The following is a 15,304-nucleotide window of genomic DNA, read 5'->3' as shown; positions in this document are numbered from 1 at the left end:
GACCTCCATCTTGAGCTTCAGCCCTGAAAGAAAATATTCTATCTTTATTCAAATTCTACATACTAGAAATTGGTGACAAATGTTCAAACAATTGCACTGCTTTTCTCACTAATATAGGCCAATCAAATTTGCTTTTTAAAAAAAAAGTCTAGTTTCACATTTTTTAACAAGTATAATCTTGCTTTATTATCTCAGTTGCTCCATAATTCACTGGAGAATCTATTGCAACATGTTCAATAAATGCCACAGGTCATGGCTGGGGAAAAGTAAGAATTCTGAGTCATTTACTTTGGGTTTAAAATTAAGCTTGAAAGTTTTTTATTTACCTTCTCTATTGTAGATTGAAAACAAAAAGGAGAAAGTCTGGGAGAATGTAAATGAGGATAAAATAGTTGTATCCAAGTCAAGAAAATTAACATTATAGAAATTCTATGTTCTTAGAAGCTAACTAAAATAAAATTAGTAGCTCAGGTTGAAGGCAGTCTAAAGTGAAGAGAGGCAATCAGCTGGGTTTGAGTATTCACTATTTTCCTAAACTACTGAACTGCTTTCTCTCCAGTTATGCCAACTTTTCTTCCCCATCTATATTTTCCCAAGAAAAAGAAGAATGAGAATTAGATTCAAAGAGATGAATTAATAAATTCCCTTGAGTAAGAACATTAACTAACCCCTTGAGGTGACTTGATTGCCAGTTTTACATCAATGAGAAATACTAATCAAATAACTATTGATTAAGTGCCTGATCTGTATTAGGTATTTTGCTAGACATGAGGCAAAGATAAAAATTAAGTGAGTTCTGAAGGTATTTCCATTCCATCAGGAGGGAAAATATGTACAAATAAATGTATTCAAAATAAGTTCTAGCTGATTGCTGATAGGGAAGCATCTATTTAACTGTATTTGAAGCAGGAAACCTCTAATCCTTTGCCAAAACTTAACTTAATTTCATCCAGGCGTTAGAACAAGTACCAAGAGATGATATTCTAACTTATTACAATAATTGTGAAAAAATGGTTTTCAGTCTCTGGCAGAAAAAATCCTTAGAAGAAGCCAAAATGGAAATGTTCTTTGGAAGTAGTGTATATAATTTATCCCACCCTTCTCTCTTTTTCTATTTATTCCTCAAATATTCCGTCATCCCTCTTTTTCGATTTTCCCTCCTAACTGGCTACAAAATAGAACCCAAACATTTTTATCATTTGCTTTAATTGAAGAGTTTGATATTACCTGGTCTTAATTTTTAAAACTAAATTTTATATATTTCTTGCTTTAAAAAAAAGTTATTTTTAAAGCAAAAGTTAATTGAATTGTGTTTTACTTGTGTAGTTGTTAACTGATTTGTTTTCTAAGGTAGGTCCAAATACCTTTGAGATCAGATTCTTAACTCTCCTAGTCAGAAAGGCAAACATTCATAAGGCAAAAATGAAAACTAAGAAGTGGCCAGTAACTGTACATCTGAAGGCCTAAAAGGCATAAAGAAGTGGTAGGAGATTGGAAAATCTAGAAACAAGAACACAATAAAGCAAAATACCACCTCACAAACACTGAAATGTCATGTGTCCCATTGAAACATTTGCTTTCTACTTCCCTCTCAGCCAATCCTGGTATCCATAAATTCCAGCTAAAGCATTGTTCTACTAAGCAGGGAAGTACAATAGTTTACTAAAAGGAGCATTCCAGTGCCACCATTGTAAGATATTGAAACAGTGGCTTAGTCACTCAAGAAGGGACTCATTTACAAAACATAAAACTCCCCTGAGAAGGTAACAAAGATAACAAAAAGCATTATCATCTGTATCAGGAATAACATCAATCAATGAACCTGGAGACACCAATTCACTGGGACCAATGGGTTACCTTAAGAAGAATTTAGGGAGAATATATAGACATTTTAATAAAACAGTAAAGACTTTGTCTTTAGGAAAAGAATCAGTTATTTTTTCTTCCTCACATTTCTTTTCAAAGAAATTATTTTACATGTATCATGCCAATATGGAAGTATCTACAGGGAGGATCCTAAGATTTAGAAATAGAAGCTTTAGAGCTTTGAGATGATTCAGTCCAAATGCTGGGTGGGGTCACAGAGGTCAGAAGAAAAGAAACCAAGGAGAGAAATACCTATGAAAGCTCTATAGAATAATTGTAATTCTGGTCAAATGAAAATATAAGAAAAGGTCTTTAAGGAAAGTCCCTAACAGAAGTCAAAATAATAGAATAGAGCACTCAGCTGAGCTCTCTCAACATTCTCCTCCAAAGAACTTTATAATAATGACTTAAATCAAATTCTGGCACATCAGAGTCAACAACAGGTCAAAATGAGATATTCTTCCATCCCAAGTCAATTTAGGAAGTTGTTAAAAAAGATCTGTGACCCTGGGGTTGAAGCTAGCCTAGAGTTCATATAGATGAAACACCATAGTAGGACTAGGTAGTAATGATAAAAACAGTAGCAATTTCAGGAATTTTCAAGCCGGAGACAATAAAGGGACCTGGGAACTAGTCAGAAAGAGATTATAAGGCACCCCTGTGGTAGCATTAGGTGAAGGACCAGACTCTGGAAACCTCCATTGCCTACACCCATTTTTTGCTTATAGTTCAAGGGCAAAGAGGAGTAATTCCAATCAAGAGGGAATGGAAGAACTAATGGACAGTATCACTTAAAGTTCTAAGAGTTCAGGGACCCTGAGCAACAGTATCCATTGCAATCCCAAAGGATCAGAGCCCCCTATTGGGTAAGGAATAGAGAGTGAAGTCTAAGAGAAGTGACCACACCCTTCCCCAGATCATGTCACCTGAGAAGCACTGAAAACTTTGAAACCCTTAGGACAAGCTCTGAAAATAGCAGTGTGGAAAACACTGAAGCTTAAGATAGAATTTTTCTCAACACACTTGAAACAGAACCCAATATTAACACAAAGTTCCAATTCAAGAAACAACAGAAAAAGAACTTCCAAGCAGTCCTAAAGAAAAGATGAGAGTCAAGAGAAAATCCGACTGTCAAATATAAGACTCAAGAGAAACATTAAAAGGTAAACATGAAGGATAAATCATAAGGGACTTCATAAAGTTAACCTTTACATATTGGAAATATCTTCTAAGAATTTTATGATTATTAGGGTAGATAGAAGATGCTCCATGGAAAGAGGGCTTGGAAGTGAGTCAAGTATATTGGGAAGATGTGAAAAAAATGGATAGGTAAAAATTGGGGGATGAGGGGAGAAGAATGAGAAAATTATCTCATGAAAAAGGATGAGCTTTTACATTTCAGGGAAAATTGGGAGGGGTAGGCAAAGCTTACACTTCCATAACATCTAAGTTTAATCACAAATGAAATATAAATACACTTAATTGTTATTAAAAAAAAACTATCTTACCCAACAGGGAAGCAGGTGGGGAAGAGGATAAAAACAATGGGAGAAAGAATAATAAGAGAAAGAGAAGATAAAAACAAACTGGTGATCAGAAGCAATACAAACTTTAGAGGAAGGACAGAATAAAAAGAAAGAAAAAGAAAAAAAACAAAAAGCTAGGATGGAGAGAGAAGACTCTCATGTTTTAGCAGAAACAGAAAAGGACCAGGTGTAGCAATTATAATCTGAGACAAAGCAAAAGCAAAAATAGACCCAATTGGCGATGGGCAGGGAAATGACATCTTGTTAAAAGGAACTGTAGACAATTAAGTAATATCAATACTAACCATATATGCATCAAATGGCCTTCTGTCTTTCTTAAAGGAAAAAATTATTGATTTACAGGGAGAAATCGTAAAATTGTCCTGGTAGGAGAGCTCAACTTTCTCCACTCAGGGATAGGTAATTGAACCATAATGTAAATAAGCTAAAAGTCAAGGAGATAAATAGAATTTTAGAAAAGTTAGATATAACCGACCTCTGGAGAAAGCTGAATGGAAATAGAAAAGAGCACATTTTTTTCTCAGTTGCACATGGCACCTTTATAAAAACTAACTTTATATTAGGCCATAAAAAACCTCACAATCTAATGTAGCAAAGAAAAATTATTAAATACACCCCTTTCAGACCATAAGGCAGTAAAAATTACATTTAATAAAGGAACCATGAAAACCTAGATTAAAAGTTAATTGGAGGGGCACCTAGCATAGTGAATAAAGCACCAACCCTGGAGTCAGGAGTACCTGGGTTCAAATCCAATCTCAGACACTTAATAATTACCTAGCTGTGTGGCCTTGTGCAAGCCACTTAACCCCATTTGCCTTGCAAAAACAAAAACAAAAAAACTAAAAAAACTAAAAAAAAAGTTAATTGGAAATTAGATAATCTAATCCCCAAAAAAAGTGTGACAAAAAGAACAAATCATAGGAACAATTTCATAAAGAGAGTGAGAACAATGAGATAAAATTCTACAATTTCAGGGATACAGCCAAAGAAGTAGTTAGGGGGAAATTTTATTTTTCTAAACATATAATAAAAGAGAGAGAAAGACTAGATCAATGAACTGGATATGCAATTAAAAGAAAACTAGAAAAAAATAACCAATTTTAAATTCCCAATAATATACCAAAATGGAAATCCTGAAAATCAAAGGAGATATTAATAAAAGTTAAAGCTTAAAATGCCATTGAAATAATAAAACTAGGAGCTGGTTTTATGAAGGAAAATGACAAAATAGTTTTAAAAATTGATATTTTGATTTTTTTTAAATGAAAGGAAACCAAATTACCAACATCCAAAATGAAGATGGTGGTGAATTCACCACACACACACACACACACACACACACACACACACAAAATAATTAAAGCAAGTATAAGGAATTATTTCGCCCAGTTATATGCCAGCAAAACTGACAATCTAAGTGAGTTGCATGAAAACGTACAAAAATGTATGGTGCTTAGATTAACAGAAGAAGAAAAAGAATGTTTAAATAATCATAGGAAAAAACCATAGAAAAAATGAATATTACCATCTATGAATTTTTTATGATTATTAGGGTAGATAGAAGACACTCCATAGAAAGAGGAATTTCCTAAGAAAAATCCCCAGGACCAGATGGATTCACAAGGGTATTTTACTAAATATTAAAAGAAGTGATTTCAAATCTATATAAAACAACTTGAAAAATTATATTAAAGAAGTGCTACCAAATTCCTTCTATTACAGATATTTGGTTTTGATACCTCAAGGAGAACAAAAATAGAGAAAGAAAACTACAGACCAATTTTCCTAATGAACGTTATGCAAAAATTGTAATAAGACACTAGCAAGGAGATTACAGCAATATATTGAAAAAAAACAAATACTATAATCAGATGGAATTAGACAAGGAATGCAAGAATGGTAAAGAATTAGGAAAAGTATCGATATATATAATTGAACATATCAATAACATGAAAAAGTCATGTGATTATACAGATGTAGAAACAGCTTTTGAAAAAATAACTCCCATTCCTGCTAAAAATATCAGAAAGTACAAGAGTAAATAGTTTTTCTTAAAATTATAAGATGTATTTATCTAAAACCAAGAGCACCTTTATCTAGAATGGGGATAAATTAGGAGTCTTCTCAATAACATCTGAGGTGAAATAAGGCTGTCCATTATCACCAATATCATTCAATATTGTACTAGAAATGCTAGCTAAAGCAACAAGAGATGAAAAAGAAATTGATGAATAGGCAACGAGGAAACAAAATTATCACTCTTTGCGAATGTCATGATAATATACTTAATGAACACTAAAAAATTAGTTGAAACAATTAGCCAGCAAAGTTATATATGATGTATAATAAACCAACATAAAATATCAATATTTCTATAGACTACCAACAAAATCCAGCAGAAAGAAATAGAAAAATTCCATTTAAAATCCCTGCAGACAATATAAAATACTTGGGAATCAACCTGCCAAGACAAACCCAGGAATTATTTGAACACAACTACCAAACACTTTTCACAGAACAAAAAACAGATCTAAACAACTGGAGAAAGTAATTGTTCATAGGTAGGCCATCCAATAAAAAAGGGACAATTCTACCTAAGTTAACAGACTTATTCAATTTCATACCAATCAAACTGCCAAAGAATTATTTTATAGTGCTAAGAAATAAAAGTAACAAAATTCATCTTGGGAGAACAACAGTCGAAAATGTCAAGGGAATCAATAAAAAAAAAATGTTAAGGAAGGCAGCCTAGCAGTTCCAAATTTAAAACCATATTACAAAGTGATAATCATGAAAATAATATGGTACAGGTTAAGAAATAAGAGTGGTGGATCAGTGGAATAGATACACAGTAGTAAGATCAATCTTTTTTTTAGGTTTTTGGGTTTTTTTGCAAGGCAATGGGGTTAAGTGGCTTGCCCAAGGCCACAGAGATAGGTAATTATTAAGTGTCTGAGGCCAGATTTGAACTCAGGTACTCCTGACTCCAGGGCCGGTGCTCCATCTATTGTGCCACCTAGTCACGCCTTAAGATCAATCTTAAGTTCCAGCTTTTGGGGTAAGAACTCAACATTTGACAAAAACTGCTAAAACAATTGGAAAGCAGTTGAGCAGAAACTAGACACAGAACATCTCATGCAGTATTCCAAAATAAGTTCAAAATAGATAACTAATTTAAATATAAAGGGTGATATCACAATTAAACTTGGGGAGCATAAAAAAATGTTCCTGTCAGATCTATAGATAAGAGAAGAGCTTGTGATAAAATGAGAAATGGAAAGGAGTATGAGAAGTAAAAGAAAAAAAAATTGATTGCATGAAAACACAAAACCTTTGTTCAAACAAAACTCATTTAGCCAAAATTAGGAGAAAGAAAGGAGGGGAGTAGGAAAATTTGCATCAAGTTTATAAGATAAAGGTCTCATTTCTCTAATATATAGGAAACTGAGTCAAATTTATAAAAATAAGGGTCATTAACCAAATGTTAAATGGTTAAAAAATATGACCAGGCTATTTTCACAAGAAGAAATCAAGGTTATGAATAGTAACATTTTAAAAAATTCTCTAAATTACCACTGATTAGAGAAATGTACCTTTAAACAATTCTGAGATACCACCTTACACCAATCAGATTGGCTAACATGACAGAAAAGGAAAGTGACAAATCCTGGAAGGGATTTGGAAAAATTGAGACATGAATTCACTGTTGGAAGGTAGAGTTGTGAATTAGTCCAACCATTCTGGAATACAACTTGGAATTATGCTCAAAGTTCTGTCAAACTCTTAGATCAAGCAAAACCATTAATAGATCTGTATCCGAAAGAGATGAAAAAATTAGAAAAGGTCATTTTTATATAAAAAATATTTATAGCACCCCCTTTTGTGGTGACAAAGAATTGGAAATTAAGGGGATGTCCATCAACTGGCATGACTGTGATGGAATACTACTGTATTGTAAGAAATTATAAGCAGTATGGTTTTAGAAAAAATCTGGAAAGTCTTATTTGCAAAGGGAACAAGTAGAATCAGGAGAACATAATAACAGCAATATTGTAAAGATAATCAACTGTGAGAGACTTAGCTACTCTGATCAAGACAAAGATCCAAAAGTATTTCATGAAATGATGCTGAGCAAAGGTAGGAGAACCAAGAGAACATTGTACATATTAACAACATTGTGAAATGATCAACTCTGATGGATGAAGCTTCTCTCAAAAGTTCAGAGATCTAGGACAACCCGAGGAGACCTGTTATGGATAATGCCATCCATAGTCAGAGGGGAAAAAAACAAACCACAGAATCTGAACGTATACTAAGTTCATTTTTTAAAAGTTTCTCTTATGTTTTCCCTTCCTATCTCATTATTTTCTTTCTTTTCCCTTAGTCCTGATTCCTCTTGCACAAAATAACTAATATGTAAATGTGTTGAACACAAATGTACATATACAACTTTGACCAGACTGTTCATCTCCAGGAGGGAGAGAAAGGAGGGTGGTAGAAAAATGTGTAACTGATAAATATGCAAATAGATAAATGTTTAAAAACAACCCTAGCAAGTAACTGGAAAAATAAAATATCAATTTAAATTTAAAAAAAAAAGAGGCAATGATTCAAGATACTTTCAAAGTACCAATGATGAAAAATACTGTCTACCTCCAGAGAGAGAATTAATGAACTCTGAATGCAGATTAAAGCATATTTTTAACTTTCTTTATTTTAATTATTTTATTTTGCAACATGCCTAATATTAAAAATGTATTTCATGACCTCAAATGTATCATCAAAATAAAATAGCTTGCCTTCTCAGGGAAGGGTTGGGGGCAGGAGTAAGGAACAGAATTTGGAACTATTTTTTTTTAAAGCAATTGTTAACAAATTTTTACATATAATTGGGAAATATTTAATTTATTTAAGCCACTGATACTCCTCTGCTGTACACTTATAGAGAAGGCAGCAAAAATATGAGAAAAGTTAGCAAAATAGTAAGGGTTTTTTTTCCCCAATTCTAATAGGAAGATGTCAGACCCACCATCTTGTCAAGGGGATTATGAGTAGAAGAACTGAAGAGTAAATCAGGTTTGAAGTCTAAGTATTAGTAACATGAGAAATTTCTCATTGGTGGAGAAAATGATTATTCAATACTCTGTGCTTGAGTTGTAGGGTGGGGATTGAGGGCAGAGATGGTGAGTTTTGGAGAGCAGGGTCTTCCTGGAATTTCCTGCTCAGAAAAAGAACCCCCCACAGTTCCAGGCTCTCTTTCAGTCCTAAAAGGAAGAGAAAGACTGTGAAAAATAAACCAAAATGTAGAAGGGGGTTTTTCATGCATATGCCTATTTTTAGTCTGCCATTCTAGAGATTTCAGGAAAATTTCCCTTAAGTGAGATGGAAAGCTGTTCATCTCTCTGTGTCTCTTTCTCTTTGTTGATTTGTCTCATTGCTTCACCTTCTTTTTTTGACTTTTTGTCTTCAGTCTTTCTCTCTGTCTGACACTATGAAAGAGAGCTTCATTAACTCTTGAGTACTGACTGATGAATTCTAATCTTTATAATTTTTTTGACTTCTGTTTACTAACAACTTGGATAAATGGATATTTGTTTTTTATTATTTATGATAGTTTTTCTGTAAAGTAGCATTTGGTGGGAAAGGTGTCAAGTCTCTAGATATTCCTTGGGGGACTCCTTCCCTATTAAAGATAAGGAATAAAGAAAACAGCAAATTTTAAAACCATTTACCAATAGTCCAATAATATTTAAGATAGGCAGATAGTTAAAATTTTGTCTGAGATGCCATCTCTAAGAAAAGAGAGAGAAAAACAAGACAGTTCTGTGGCTCCAATCTCCTGTTCCCTTCAGGTAAGAATCGGTTTCCCTCAGAGAGAGGGATGGATAAGATTATAGAGAAATCTAGTCACAACTCCCTAAGAGACACATTTAGACAAACATATAGGCACATAACCTACATGGGTAAAACATATATCTTAAAATAGTATGCCCATAATTCTCAGAGTCAGTAATACCTGTGTTCAAATTCTACCACAGACATTTACTAGATGGTGATCTTAGGCAAGTCACTTAAACTTTGTTCACCTCAGTTTCTTCATCTATAAAATGGGAACAATTAAAAGCATCTATCTCATCTTATTATTATTGAGAATTCAATGAAATGAGGCAGAGAACTTTGTAAATTTTTTTTTGCAAGGCAATGGGGTTAAATGGCTTGCCCAAGGTCACACAGCTAGGTTAATTATTAAGTGTCTGAGGTAGGATTTGAACTCAGGTCCTCCTGACTCCAGGATCCATGCTCTATCCACTGCGCCCCTCTATTTCTTTAAAGAAAAAAAGGAAATAAGTGAAACTATGTTATAAAAACTGCCAAACCACCTTCAACTTCCATTCACCATGCTCCCAGGTCATAAGTAAATTATAAAGGGCTTGGCTATTTCTCCAGAGCAATAAATCACAGGTTTATCATCAGTTTGTCCATACCACAAAGTAGAAAGGGGAATCCTCTAAATATTTAGAATATGTAGCATTTATATAATAATGTTTTAAGATTTGCAAAGCACTTAACTACATTAATTCATTTTCATTTGATCCAAATGAAAAATCTTTAAAAGGTGGGTGCCATTATTATCCCCATTTTATAGATAAAACTGAGGCAGAATGCAATTAAGCAAATTGCCCAAACTTATAGTGTAGGCAGATTTTAACTTTATCCACTTGAGACATCTAGTTGCCTATCTATTTTTCAGAAGACTTGGTTCCAAGTATTCAAAAAAATGGTTCTGGCCCCCATACTTCATAGATTGTTGAAAGGAAAGCACTTTGCAAAGCTTCAAGCACAGCAAAAAAGAATAATTTTAATATCATTTCCATCTCAGTAATACTTGATGGATTATAATAGAAGTCTTCAGTGTTTGCACTCTACCAACTAAAATTCAGCAGCAGCAGTCATAACTTAGAAGAATCTTACTAGTCAGGAGATCAACGAAAGGAAGTTAAGTTTAGGTATCAGGAGGTGGAGGGGAGAGTCTTATTTAGGTTTTTTCCCCAAAATCATATCTTTAAAACTTCTTGTCAATCTCATACAAGACAGTGAATAAATCCCTTCATAATGACATTATTCATTTGTTTTCCATGACTACTCTTTGTTTACTGTTTTGTTCAATGTCATTTTGAAGAATAAAGGGCTATAATAAAGCATATATATATATATATATATATAAAATTATAGTAAAATAAGGGTTGATATATATATATAATTTACTTAGTTTTGCCTAAATTTCTAGGAAATTTAAGTTGAACTACTGGACTATGTCTGCTATAAGAGTTCTGACTAGAAAAGAAAATGTAAGAAATACCATTCATATACTCCTTTCTTAGCAAGGAAAAAAAAGGTAGACTTGATCTAAGTCATGAAGGTCTGAATTCAAATTCAGTCACAGGCACTTACCATGTGACCTCTGTACTATTTAACCTCTGTAAGTTTCAGTTTCCTTATCTGTTAAATGGGGATTAAAAAATAGCACCTATCTCCCAGAACGGCAGAGGATCAGATAAGATATATCTGTAAAGTGCTCTAAGAGTCTTAGAGCACTATAACATGGCAGCTATATTAGAACATCTACCAAAATGGCTGCAATTTTCTATTCTTCATTGAATAACTATAAAATGCTTTGCTTCTTTGTGTTTATTCTTTTTTCAAACTACTATCCCCCTCCAAACCCACTTCTTTTTTTTCATACCTACTTTCTTATCTGTGTTTATTCCCCCATAAAAATGTAAGTTACTTTAGGGAAACCTGTTTCACTTTTGTCTTTATATTCCATAACCCAGTATAGTGCCTTACATATATGTAATAAACATTATACATTATATCATCATATTATATTGCATATTACATGCATATAACATGTATGTATGTAAGAAATGTTATTGATTTGAATTAATTATTGTTGAATTTTAACATACCCTTCTGTGAAATAGGTATAAATGAAGTGTGTCAATAAACTCTATTCTTACTCTAAATTCAGTTGCTTCTCACAGTCCAATGACAAGCTTATTAGTAGATGGCCTTATTTTTTTTACAAGTTAACTAAGATCAAATTTTAGCATTTATTTAACCCTGGTTTCATGGACCATTTAGGCATCTTACATTCTAAAGTTTGATATATTAATATGTCTATTTGGGACTCTCAAAGTATGGATTATCTATAGTTGGTACATATGGACTTTTGAATGATCCTTTGGTTGACAGAGATTGAATGATCCTCTGGCTGACAAAGATTATAGGGGTGTTATTAAGGATTGCCATGGAGATTTTCAAGAGCACAAAAATTCAAAATGCACAAAGACAACTCTAAGCAATCTTTATTTTTGTCTCCTATTTACCCTAAAATTGACCAAGCAGGCCACAAATTTAAAAGATGCTGAATGTCCCTAAGAAGGGACATTTTAAACCAAGGTTCATATTCCTTATATATTAGGATCTGTCTATCCTCTTTATGAGATATAACATTTATCAATCTTACCCAGAAAAGATCTAAAGATATTTAACTTTAACTTAATAGACAAGCAAAGTGGAATGGGGGAAACAGATCATCAAGGAAACCTCTGATCTTCTCCCATACTTCAATAATAGAAAAAATATTAATTCACATTTTTATAACAATTTCAGTTTTATAAAGCACTAATCTCACAATCACCCTCTGGGGTAGCAAGTACAAATACTACTATACTCGCTTTGCTTATGAAGAAAAGCAAAGTACCAAGAACTAGATCCTAATTAGGCTAGTTGCCAGAGAGTGGAGTCAGAGACACAATGGGGGAGGAAGAGGATGGGGGGTGGTCTATTGGTCCACAGAGATAGTTTTTATTTTTTTCAGTAACTTTGTAACATTCTTTTGAGACACAAGATATGCACATTTCCTGAAAACTAGTTTCACTGTATATTTTAATCACAGCAATATTTTTCAAGTACTACTCCATATGAAAGAAACACTGTTTCTTCCACTAAAAGGACTCAACTGTTTTTTTTTTCTTCCCTTGAAGTCATCCATCACATGAATGCCAATATCTTGGGATCAAAAAAAGTCTTTCAAACTTTTTAAGAGGTTAAATCAATACACTCCTTATCCCATAACATTATGCTGTGTGCAAATTACCAGGCTGGATCAGATCTGCTGATTCTGATTTTTAAACACAGCAACATAACAAGTATACACATGTAAACAAATTTATGTAAAAGCCACAACAAATTGGAATAAAAATTTTAAATTTCCAAAAGAATGTTACATACAAAATCTAAAGTCCTACTATCAGAGATATAAAAACTCAAAGTACATAAATGTTAGCATTGAAACTAGTTTCAAGTTAACAAGTAAGTCCTAAAAATTACTGCCAATGAAGGAAGTGGAAAGCCATTATAATCATTCTTCAAGGAGTCAAGAAATCATAAGATTTAGAGCCTTAGAAATTATCTGGTCCAGACATTCTTTTTGGCACACTTTGGCTAAGTCTATACAGTCCCATTCTTGAAATGTTTCTAAAAGCATAAAATTAAATATAGAACTACAAATGCAATCAACTTACATTGAAACTGCAATTTTTTTTTCTAAAAAGTTACAGATCTCAGGTTAATAAAGCTTTATTTTAACCTAAAGGACTAATTTTAGAGGTGAAGAAAATTAAGCCCAAAAAAGCTAAGGGATTTGTAAACATCAGTAGACAGGAGAACTGAGATCTGAACCCAATCACTGACCTCTCCTCCAAACAAAAGTGATTATCTCTTCCATTTTTTTGAAGTCAGGAAAAATGTATGATAAAAGTGAGAGGCCAGTTATGATTGAATAGGGCTGTCAGAGTGGCTGACTTTGACCAAAATATTGTGATTCCCTGGAGGTGATAGACTCCAAGCCACAGAAACATGCATGGTTATAACCACTAACAGAAATATTGCTTGCTTCATAACAAGAATAGGGAGGATTTTTTTGCTCTATCATCAGCTGAACAGTAAATAGTACTATTCATATCAACATCTTCAGATATGAAGGATTACAGTTGCTTAATCACAACTCAAGAGATCTTTTGAAATTAACCCTGTTTAAACATTTTCCTCCTAAATAGTCTCAATTCATTTTCTCTGACTTTAGAATGCCTAAAAGTTTGAGATTTTTTTTTTCCTTTCTGAAATCAACCCCTTATTCATTATGTCAATTCAGAAGCAGCAGGGGGAAAAAATGTATAAGTAATGAATCATCTCAAAATTAACAAAATACTGTAGTTCTATTAGGATGCCCACTTTCTTTATCAAAGGATCCTGGAAAAATGATCCATCAAGAATTTTTTTTCTAATGGAAGCTAACAAATAACTACTTTCTAGAGACAAGAATCATGTATTCAGTTCCTTCCAAGGTTTTTCTCCTAGAAAGGGTAAAATAAACATGATAAAGAAGGAATTAAAACCCAAGATAAGTGATGAAATGGTAAGATAAGATTCAAATATTTTAAAAAGGTTTAAGACTACAAACTATTTATATTACAGAGCTACAAAAATAAACTATACAGAGCCTATGGTAATATTTTATAAGCCATTAAAAGGTACTGAGAGTCAGGAAGACCTTAGCTCAAATCCTGCCTCAAAAACTTAGTAGCTGTGCAAGTCACTGACCCTCACTCAATCACATATATTTGCTAACTGAGGATAATAATTGTTCTTGTATTTTGTCCTGTGTGCTCAAAAAGGGCCCAAGATGTCAAAATGGTGAAGTCTTGACTTACAAATGCATTGGATTTAAGTGAGCCAGAGCTGTGTAAAGTGATCAGCCTCTTTCAATGCCATTTTAGTCCAGGGCAAGTCATAGGTCAAATGAGTGGAGTTGACCCCAATGACCAGAGATGACCAAGAGTCACCTTGATCTTTTAATAATGCAGCACCTCCTTACAAGTATTGCTGACAGAATCAAATAAGATTACAAAGGTACAGAAAATTTTTTGCAAATTTTAAGGTACCATTTAAATATTCACTGCTATAAGTAGCATAATTGTGAGGAAATATGAAGCACAGAAAACTTATGAAAAGATTTGAGATATACAAGTGGTTGCCTTCGTTTTACAAATGGGGAGAAAAAATGAATTACGGAAACTTCAAACTTAATATCAATTTCCTCCAACTTCTGAGAATGACCAGAGTAATTTGTGGGCACCTAAAAATGTAAACGGACCTGCAAGTCAATATGAATCACTAAAAATAAGTCCCACCAAATAACTTCATTTCAATAAGACAGAAATATCTTTACATATTTCAATATAAGATAATGATGTTGTTTTTCCTTCATTCTCAAAAAAGACCATGACCATCAGGGAGATGATGCCATGACAACCACATATATTAGAATTGTGCTAAGTCACCAGTTTCACTTTCTCCTCCAGAGTCATCTGATGCAGGAGCCAGATATGGATCAGGAGGACTGGAGATGTCCCTGGATGTAAAGCAATCAGGGTCAAGGGACCTATCCAAGGTCATATAGCTAAAGTGTCAAATGTCTGAGGCTGGATTCGAACTTCCATTCTCCTGACTCCAAGACCAGTGTTTTATCCACTGAGCCACCAGCAGCCCGTTTCAATAAATAAATATTCACTGAAAAACATATTTGTAGTAACCAGCTTTAAACATTTAAACATTGTATAATATATAATAGTAATTTGTTTAAGTTCAATTATTTAAATATTATATATCAAATACATAAATATTTAAATCTGATTACTAGACAGGTAAATTAAAATTTAACATCGAAACAAGGCATTATACAAATTTCTCCTAAGATCCTGGGGATAAAATCAAAAAAAAGTGGAAGGATTAGTCAAGGGGATCCACAGCTGTCTAAAGAA

General features: G+C 33.1%; 1 protein-coding gene across 3 annotated transcripts in view; it reads right to left on the bottom strand.

The window, feature by feature from the left end:
* Nucleotides 1–15,304, bottom strand: part of MGAT5 (alpha-1,6-mannosylglycoprotein 6-beta-N-acetylglucosaminyltransferase) — a 419,199-nt gene that overhangs the window by 357,285 nt on the left and 46,610 nt on the right. The gene's annotated exons all lie outside the window — the stretch shown is intronic.

The sequence above is a fragment of the Macrotis lagotis genome, chromosome 1, assembly GCF_037893015.1.
Source record: "Macrotis lagotis isolate mMagLag1 chromosome 1, bilby.v1.9.chrom.fasta, whole genome shotgun sequence".
Lineage (NCBI taxonomy): Eukaryota > Metazoa > Chordata > Mammalia > Peramelemorphia > Peramelidae > Macrotis > Macrotis lagotis.
This window is presented reverse-complemented; position numbering and strand designations above follow the sequence as displayed.